Raw genomic sequence first — 10,224 nt, forward strand, 5'->3', positions numbered from 1 at the left:
TACAAATGAGAGCAGAATCAGGTAAAAGCCTTTTATCAAAACCTGTCATTTCTGAGCAGAGCAGATCCCATTAAAGTTGGCATGGATGAGCAGCCCTTTATCTCTGGATGGAATCTGTCCTTTTAGCTGTTTGGAATTAATACCCAAATCCTTTCAACCACAAGGAGCTAAGATTTGGGATTCCAAAAATTCTTTGTATGCTAGGCAGCCAGTGATTAATGTAAAACAATTTAAAAATTATACAAACAAAACTATCACCTGACAGAAAATTAAAAAGAGTGCTCGAAGCTTAGGAAGATGTGACTTAAAAACTGATTATTTATCTAGCCTGCTTAGATAAATTTCTGAAGTATAATGTTATTCTAAATGCAGTTTCTAGTGGGTAGGCAGAAAGGTTTGCAGTGCTAACTGATGAGCTTTTGAAAATGACTAAGAACATCATGTCCATTGCAAACATGAAAATGATTTGGGGAAATTAGTTCAAATGATGGCTATACTTTTAGGATTGTTAAGGTCTAAACTCTGAATTAGACAGACACAGATCATGGTATTCATATGTTCTTGCATGACAGGAAATAAAACACAGGAACTTGAACGTACAACTATGTAAGTTTTGTTACGTGGTTCTGTGAAACAGTTGCTGGTGTTTCCTTTTTTTTTTTTTTTCTTTTTTTTTTTTTTAATAGCATTCCTATAATGAACAAAAAATTCTATCCTTTGTCAGCTTTCTGTTAATTTAGGAACTCAGGAAAGTGGCAGCTGTCTTCTCCTGAGAATAAACAGGAGGTTCCAGAGAAATCCCATGCAGAGCACAAATACCAAGAGAAAACGGCTCCTCCAGGAGAAAACAGCTCTTCATGGCACACTGGACTACTGGAAAATGGCAGTAGCAGGTCTGGAAAAATCATTTTGTGGTGGTGCATTCTCCTCTCATCCGAAGTGTTGCCACCCTGATCTGGCAATGGAGAATGTCCAGTTGTGAATGTCTCATGATTATGCCCACCTACTCTTCTTCACTGCTCAAAGCTGCTGCACAGTCCCTACGCACAGCTAGACAAACCTTACCACCGGAGGCCTGCAGCATTGCATTGAAGAGAATCTGCTTAACGTTTACAAATACCTAAAGGGAGGTGAGATGCAAATGGATGAGTCCAGGCTCCTCTCAGTAGTGTATAGGAAAAGGAGCAATGGCCTAAAACTTGAACATAAGAAGTTCCAGTACGAACATGAGGAAACTCTTCTTTACAGTAAGGATGATGTAGCACTGGAACAGGCTGCCCAGAGAGGATGTGGAATCTCTTTCTATGGAGATATTCAAGACCCATCTGGATGTCTACCTGTGCAACCTATTACAGGGAACCTACTATAGTGGGGGATTGGACTCAGTGATCTCTTCAGGTCCCTTCCTACCCTACAATTTTATGATTCTGTGATTCAGCCCTCAGCTCCTGCCAGTAGGATGCCTGTCAGCAGGCTGGCTGCACATGCTCAGTCCAGGAGCTCAGCATGTAGTGGGATGTATTCCAGCAAAAGTGGGATGTGTTTTGCTCAAGATGGAAGCTTTGCTTTAATTTCCAGATATCTTGCTTTTCTAGGATAAACAACCTTCCCAAGACGTTTATCTTTGAAGATCCAAGACTGTCATGAATAAGAACTAAAGAGTTGATTGGATGATTGCAGCCAGAAGGTTGTGATCCATGGCTCTACGTCCAGGTGGAGGCTGATCATGAGTGGTGTGCTCCAAGACTCTGTTTGGCACCAGTGTTCTTCCACATCTTTATCAATGACATAGACAGTAGGATCGAGTGCACCGTCAGAAAGTTTGCAAAAAACACCAAGATGAGTAGCACAGTTGACGAAATAGAAGGGATGCCATCCAGAGGGACCTAGACAAGATTGAAAACTGGGTCAGTGTGAACAAAACAAGTCCAGGTGCAAGGTCTTACACCTGGCCTGGGACAATCCTAGATATATGTAGACTGGGAGAAAAAATCCTTAAGAACAGCCCAAAGGAGAAAGATTTGGGGCTTCTGATGGATGAAAAGCTGGACATGAGCCAGCAGTGTGCGCCTACAGTCTGGAACTCCAACAGTATCTCGGGCTCCATCAACAGAGAGGCGGAGCAGGAAGAGGGAGGGGATTGTCCCCATCTACTCTGCCCTTGTAAGGGCCCATCTGCAGAACTGTATCCAAGCCTGAGGACCCCAGCATAGGAAGGATATGAAGCTGTTGGACGGGGTCAGGGGAGAACCATGAAGAATATCAAGGGGCTGGAGCAGCTCTCCTATGAAGATAGAAGAGAGAGCTGGGCTTGTTCAGCCTGGAGAAGAGAAGGCTCCAGGGAGACCTCATTGCAGCCTTCCAGTACCTAAGGGAAGCTTATAAAGAGCAGAAGGGAAAGTGACTTCTTAATTAGTCTAATAGTTGCAAGATAAACAGGAATGCCTTTAAACTAAAAGAAGGGAAATTTAGGCTAGATGTTAGAATGAAATTCTTTATTATTAGGGCAGTGAGGCCCTGGCACAGCTGTCCAGAGAAACTTTGGTGTCCCATCCCTGGAGGAACCCAGTGAGTTGGATGGGGCCTCGGGCAGCTTGAGCTGATGGAGGGCAGCTCTGCCCATAGCATGGGGCTGAAACTGGCTTAAAGGTCCACTCAAAGCCAAGCTATTCTATGATTCTATGAAGAATAGACATCCTTGAAGATGAAAGCACAAGTCCAAAAATTAACCAACCAGAAGAGCCTCCTGTATCTTAGTGCTGTGCTAGTTATCCTATGGATTAACTGAGTAGTATACCTCCCCAGACAACCACTGAAGATAACCAAAGACCTCCACATAAGCACAGAAGGTTCATACATGTTATGTAGCCCTGTACTTCCATAATCCTATGAATATATAATAGGGATGTGTGACTTATGTATTAAGTATAGTGAAAACTTTTTGGACTATAAATAGAAGCAAGAAAAAAAACATTTTGTGGGCATTTTCCACATCATGCCCTGTGCAGAATAAATCAATGTTTCCTCTCCAATTTTGGATTGTCTCTCTCTTTTGGATTGTGTTTTGAGTTTAATATCGACAACAGCACGAGGTGTTCTAGGAAGTCTCAACAGAAAGACAGGGCTGTCTTCTCACTTTCTGCTAGCACAAAATAAGAATGTCTGTAATGATGTTACTGAGCATTCAAAAGGCAAGTATCTGCTTGTAATTTTGGCACCTAATCCAAAATTTATCTTATATCCTTTCAATATGTGAGCTAATAGTTATCCCATAGGGAATTCTTTACCAGAAAGATATATTGTCCGTGTACACCTCATTATTAAATTTCTCAGTAAACACTGATACATCCTTATATGTAACTGTGGCTATTCATTGAAATACATTTTTTACAGTATGAGTCTGTGTGCATGCAGTGCTAAAAGTACACAGCTGGGCAGTGACTTTTTAAATTTCTACCAATAAGTTCTATTGTTTCACAGTAATGATTTTGGACTGGTAGGGCCTAGGAGGGCCCTATTTCCGTGCTTCTAAGAAGATCGACTCATATCTGTTTTCATTCTGATAAGACAGCCCATTGTGAATGGATTGGAACCCTAGTAAGGTGCATAACTAATGCACCCTGTTGAAAACATGGCTTTCTGTATATTAAATATCTGAATGCTGGGTTTTGGTGTTTTGTTAACAAAAATTCTGCGTTTCATGTCCTCTGTTCATGTGTTCACATTGTCTTCGCCATTCAGATTCCTACCTGCCAAAAGGTACGCACTCTTCTGCATCACTCTTTCTGTGAGCCTTTATGCACAAGATTAGAATCTTCATGCAGCTTCAGGTTTTTATTAGAATATAGCTCTGCCTGTTAATTATGCTGTGGGTAGTGCAAAATTAAACAGTATTTCAAATAATGGAAGAGCCTGCTTAGTAAGTTCAACATTCAATTTTTAAAGAATAATGAATAATAGAATAGTAAAATAACATCTGTGTATACACGTCTTTCAGGAAGTAGGAAGAAGCATGCCAAAATGAAATACAGCAACAATAAAAGAAAATGTAGGGGTCATGCACCAACATGCCTTAAAGCATCTTTTCTATTTAATTTGCAGAGCTGAAAACATCCTATAGTCATTTGTAGCAATAGCACAGCGTTCATAGAGTTCCAGAACTGAAATTTTTTTTAGAAAAACACATGTTGCAGCTACCTATTGCAGTTTTGGTGAATTTTTTCTTTTCTTCTCTGTTGTGATTTAATCCAGCAGGCAGCTGAGCACCACTCATTCCCCCCAGCAGGATGGATGAAAGAAATGAAAAAAGGAGAATCAGGGTGCAAGGAATGGTGGACAGTTTAATAAGAAAGGGGAGGAGGAAAGACAAAGAGAGAAGTATTAAAATAAATAAATAAATAAATAAATTTACACTGCAGTTGCTCCTCATAACTGGCTGAAAGATGCCTAGCCAGTGTCCAAGCAAGAGCAGCCTACCTTCCATCTCCACACAGTTTTATCACTCAGTGTGACGACATATGGTATGGGATATCATTCCTGTCACATTTTGAGTTCAATGTCCTGGCTGTGTCCTCTCCTAGCTTTTTCTGCACCCTCAGCCTCATTATAGGCAGGCCAGGGTAAGGAAAAAAGTCATAGAACCATTGCAGAATCACAAACTCATTTGAGTTGGAAGGTACCCTTAAAGATCATCTTTTTCAAATCCCCTGCTGTGAACAGAGGCACTCACAGTTGGATTGGGTTGCTCAGAGTCCCATCCAGTCTTATGTTGTATATTTTGAGGTATGGGACCTCTACTGAGTCTCCCCAGAGACTTTTCTTCAGGCTGAACAGCCCCAGCTCTCTCAGCCTGTCCTCATGGGAGAGGTGTTCCATTCAGGTCTACATCTCTCCTGTACTAATGACTCCACACTGGGATGCAGTACTCCAAGTGAGGCCTCACCAGTGCAGAGCAGAGGGGCAGGATCGCCTCACTGACCTGCTGGCCATGCTGCTTTTGCTGCAGCCCAGGATAAGGTTTGCTTTCTGGGCTGTGAAGACACATTTCCGGCTCATGTCCAGCTGCCATCCACCAGTACCCTCAAGGTCTTTCTGATAGGGCTATACTCAGCCCTTTAATCCCCCAGCTTCTACTGATAGTGGGGGCTGCCACGACGCAGGTGCAAGACATTACACTTTGTTGAAGCTCGTGAGGTTCTCCTGGGCCCACTGCTCAAGGCTTTCTGGATGGCATCCCATCCCTCAGGTGTATCAAACACACCACAGAGTTTGGTGCCATCTGCATATTTGCTGAGAGTGCAGTCCTTGGCTTGTTGTAAGTAGTAATTAAAACATCCATATTATGAGCACTATTTTCATCTCAAATCCAAAACATCATATTTGCAACTGTGAAGAAAATTATTCTGTCTGAAACAAGGACACTCTCTGAACAATAAAGTGACATGATGAGCACTCATATGATGTCCTTGGCATCCATAATCCTGTCTGCTTCATCATGGCTAAAAGTAGTTGGGCTGTGAAAAGATATTGCTATGACAGTTTAGAAAATTTCATGTTTTTCCTCCTCCAAGCAAGAGATGATTCCACAGATAGAGGCAAAGCAACTTTTAAAAAGTGGAACAGATTGTAAGTATCAAATTGAGGAATCTGGAGCAAGGCTCCCCTTACTCTAAATTTTCTTTTCAGAAGCAAAAAAAACCAGTAGAAGTATAGAAGAACTATCATAGAATCTTACACAGCTAAGAACTGATATTTTTTTCTGGATTCTGCCAACTTCAATAACACCAGTACAAGAAGCTGTAACTGACAGAGACATACTATTGCTGTTGTTGGATATTTATTTATGTATGTCTCGAAGCGCTGTATTTACCTTCCTCAATACCAGATCAGAAGTAGGTCGCTTTCTCCCTATATAGAGAAATGATGCTAGGACTCTATCTTAAAAATCCCTTGACACGTGGAGGTAATCACAATTCCTAACTCTGAAATATAGTAAAGGCTTTGTGAGTCTTCTTTATGAACAATGTTATTAAATAAGAACTCAACAACACAGATGCCAAACTTTAAAATCATAATTAATGTCTTGTAATTTATTTTAAAAATTCATAAGTCTTTTGCATGTCTCTAAGCCCTCAAACATTTCAAGTGAAAACTGGTAATTCCAAAGCCTGTGTGGAAGCTGCCGCACCCTACAAATAAACATTGACTCTCCATATTTCCCTGCCACATAAAAGAAGCTATCAGTATAAAGCTAAATACAGGGGCATGTCGACCTGAAATTTGCTGCAATTATATTGTATGTTGTGCTTTGTCACCCATGGCAGCTACATTAGAGCAGAAAGCCTTCATATTCCACCACTTCATTGTTTTCACTGAAGGTCTCAAAATGCACTTTTACCCCAGTACCCCATCATAACCCTGTTGTTATGGAGCCTGGAGCTAAGTTTCTGGTGGGAGGAAAGAGCCTTTAATTCCGTGCATCAATCTGAGCTGCTCTTCTTGTTCCAACCCATCATCAGTGTGCATGGGTTGTGGTGCTGCTGTTTTGTTGTGGTTCTTCTGTGACCTAGCAGTTTTGTTAATATTCTGCCCATATGGAGGAGCCGGTCGGGTGAGCGCTGTGATTCATGATGTTAATTATATAGTTGTATATTTATCCCATGGCTTTCCCAGGTGTTTAATCTTTGAGTGAAGAAGCTCAGAGTGGGAAGCGGGCAGCAAATGTGAGATGACAAGATACTAAGATCCACTTTTCTGAAATTCATCACTAAACTTGCTCAGAGATGTGGAACAGATCAATCACATGAGAGGTCACATCAGTGCACAGAAACCAGGAAACTCACCATGCCCACTGTCATCTCTCAGGTAGTAATTTATAGTTAAATATTTAATTTTCTTTAATTACCATGTTTAATTTTGTACTAACTTACACATTCAGCATTTCTTTTCCTCCACTGCTAAAAGGACAAGCATCTTTCAACTAAAACTTTGAGTTGTGATTTATCAGAGGAATACATACAGCAAGCATTTGGAAAAAAAAAGTAAGCAGTTTTATATAACCAAGATCAGAATTGCAGAAATCGCCAACAATTAATGTGTTCCCTTAATCAGTGTCTTTGCAAAGTGAATTGGAGTTGTTTTGTCACCAGCCACAGCAACTTTCTCTCAAGTGTTAATATGATTAATACCATAATTTTTCAGCAAAAAGTTCTTGCTGAAGACCGTTATTTTTATATGAGCATAAGCCATCTGTACCAACTAAAATACTGTCAGCAAGGAGATATACTCCAAATTATTTTATAGCTGCTCATGTGTTCCGTGGAAATGCAACCTATAAAGTTTTGCACAGAAGTCTTTCCTTACACGAGCCTGATCTTCTCTTTGTGTGGAGCTATGTAATCATCAGTTCCTGCTTCTCCTTCACCATCTGCAGTTTCTTTCTCTCTCCTTTGGGTTTTGCAGTCACTGTGGGAAGTGACTTCGGCTAGGGCTAACAGCAAAATCACTACATCTATTTTATGTGTATTTGTGTACTTCAGCAAATGGGTAGAGAGGTGTAGAATACTCCCTGGACATTATCCCAGACAAAATCTACTGCCACCATGCATCCATTTCTTTAAGCATGCATCCCAATTTGATTTTCCCTGCCTTGAAAATTCTAGAACCTGATTATGTAAGGCAAAATGAACAGTGGTGATTTGTATAATGGATACTGAGGAGCACTACAGTTCTCGCAACATTCTTTTTGCTTTTGTCTTTCCTTTACTGCTGCTTCAGGCTACATTCCTTTCTCCTCCCTGCTCTCATTGATCTTAGATTGAGCCATAGGCATGCAGATACAGAGAGGCTGCAGCCCAAATATTTTTTATGCTGTGGTAGCTTCTCCTGGAGGAGGAGATCCCACAGTACACAAAATAAAGTATTCTAACAAAACATTCAATGTGAGAGATTCTGCAGAAACAAACAAACACAAAAAATATTTTCTATAGTACCTTGAACAATAAAATTTAAAAATAAAAATTCCTAGAAGATTTTTTGTGCTTCACTTGTGTGCAGGAAATATAAGAACTCTGTTCAAATCCCAGTCAGGTACTGTGTAAAATTTTTACATTTTGAAGTAATTCTTAGGCAACTCCCCTCGCCTAAGGAAGGGAACATATTAACAGTAATGTAATCATACATGAGTTATTAAAATACAGAGCAGTAATTAGAAACACGTGTACCATGCAGAACTTACGGATATCTACCTGGCATCAGTTTTGCGCTACTGAAGCCAAAAAAGGGAGGAGTATTATTATTATCCCATCTGCTGATGTGAGGAGTCTCCAGATTTTGCTGTCTTTCGGAACAGCTGTAGACATATTCATTCCCTGCCTGTCTCCACTCCCTATCCCCCAGTATTTCCAGGAAAAACAAGCTTTTGTTTCTTAGCCAATACTTGATAAGCAAAGAAATTAACATTTCTATGGACTTGTCAGAATTAAATATTACAATATTTGTGAAGCATAAATGATATGGGGAGGGGGGGGAGGGGGGGAGAAGAATAATCTCCTGAAGGAAAGTTTATTCAGCACTGAAGTATAAAGTTAACTGCACTTGGGATCAGATCCTGATAGAATATTCGCAAACATACACATTTACTTTGTGCTTCGGGGTTATGAAAATACTTGGTCAAGTTCATTTACTTGGCACTCAATGAGGCTGCCTGCAAGAGACCTGCTACATCTAGGAGTGCTGTAACATTTATTTTTTTTTAACTTGTTTCAGAAAAACAATGATACTAAATCTTCGCTCCTTTCCTCTGTTTCTTCAAAGCACAAACTGTGATATTTACTCTGTTGGTCTCTTCTTTGCTTCTCAGTGGAAACAAATAGACAATGTTTCAGTGAAAAATTCAGGTTAAAGATTCAAATATTTATCAGTTTCCTGAGTCATATTTACATCCCTGAAGTATCATTTACTTCTGTAGCACTGACACACCTGCAGAATATGTTCAACATAATTCTTGCCCAATTCACAAGGAAATAAAGCAAAATATGTAACTAATACTAATAATCTGACTAATAATGTAACTAATCATTACATTCATATAAAAATAAATGTTTTAGCAATATTATTTCAGCAACAGTAAAAATGTCTTATTTTCTAGGAATCATGGACTCTACACTAATCTTCCCCATACTTGCCCAGATTCTAGAATTTTCTTTATTTCAATCAGTGTACAAATAAAAACTTTGATGTTAAACGCTGCATGTTGGAAAACTGATACTGATTTAAAAAGAAATGAGCAAATGCAATATTGTACCAGTAAAATACCTCCCACTAACAGAGGAGAGAGGTCTAAATGTAGTATAGCTTGCTCTGAATATCAAATATATCCAAGTGTATACTGATGTATGCAATTTATGCCAACCGTAAATCTGTCAGACTGTGGCTGTGGTGGTATTTGGAAGCTGTGTTAAAATTCTAGGAGGTAGCTCACAGTTCAGTCCTAAAAGTTGCAAAGCCAGTCAGAGTTTTAATAAGCTGAAATAGTCTTGAGTCAAGTTGTAGGCCATATGAGTAAACAACACATTCCTCCATTTTGCTTTCCCTTTGTTTTGAGGTTGAGAAAACATTCCTGATTCCCTGGGGCAGCAGTCTGGAGCATGGGAGTGTCAATGCTCAGTGCTACACGGCTGTTTGTGCCTGTCTGTGAGCACTGACGCCTCTGGCTGGCTTAATAATGGCACTTATTGGCTCTTCGACACAAAGGAAGCACACCGCTCCTATCAGGCCCGAATTGCCAAAGCAAAGAGGAACAACACTGATATGCAATTTCACAAGTAAAATGTCTGACATTAGCCAGAGCATGGTAATACATGCGCTTCTGTTCTTATTTTGTGTTTCAGCATAACCGGAACAAAATGAATTCAATCACACCTACAGCAGGAAGAGATTTCAGATGAGAGGAAAAAAAAAAAAAAAAAAAAAAAACCAGCAGAGAATTTTAGATGTGTTTAAATATGTCCTTAAAATTTGAGAGACAAAATGAAAAACATCTGTAGCTCCTTCAGCAAAAACAATATGCTTCACTTCAAGTGCAATAGTTGCAAAACAAAGGGAGGGGGTGAGGGTGGACGAGTAGTAACATGTCTTTAAAATGAAACGAAAACTGGATGACTGAAGACCTGAAAGTAGATGTAGCCAAAGTCAGCATTAACACCTGCAGAGAGCTCAGTCTGA

This window comes from Tetrao urogallus (genome assembly GCF_951394365.1).
Source record: "Tetrao urogallus genome assembly, chromosome: Z".
Classification (NCBI taxonomy): Eukaryota; Metazoa; Chordata; class Aves; order Galliformes; family Phasianidae; genus Tetrao; species Tetrao urogallus.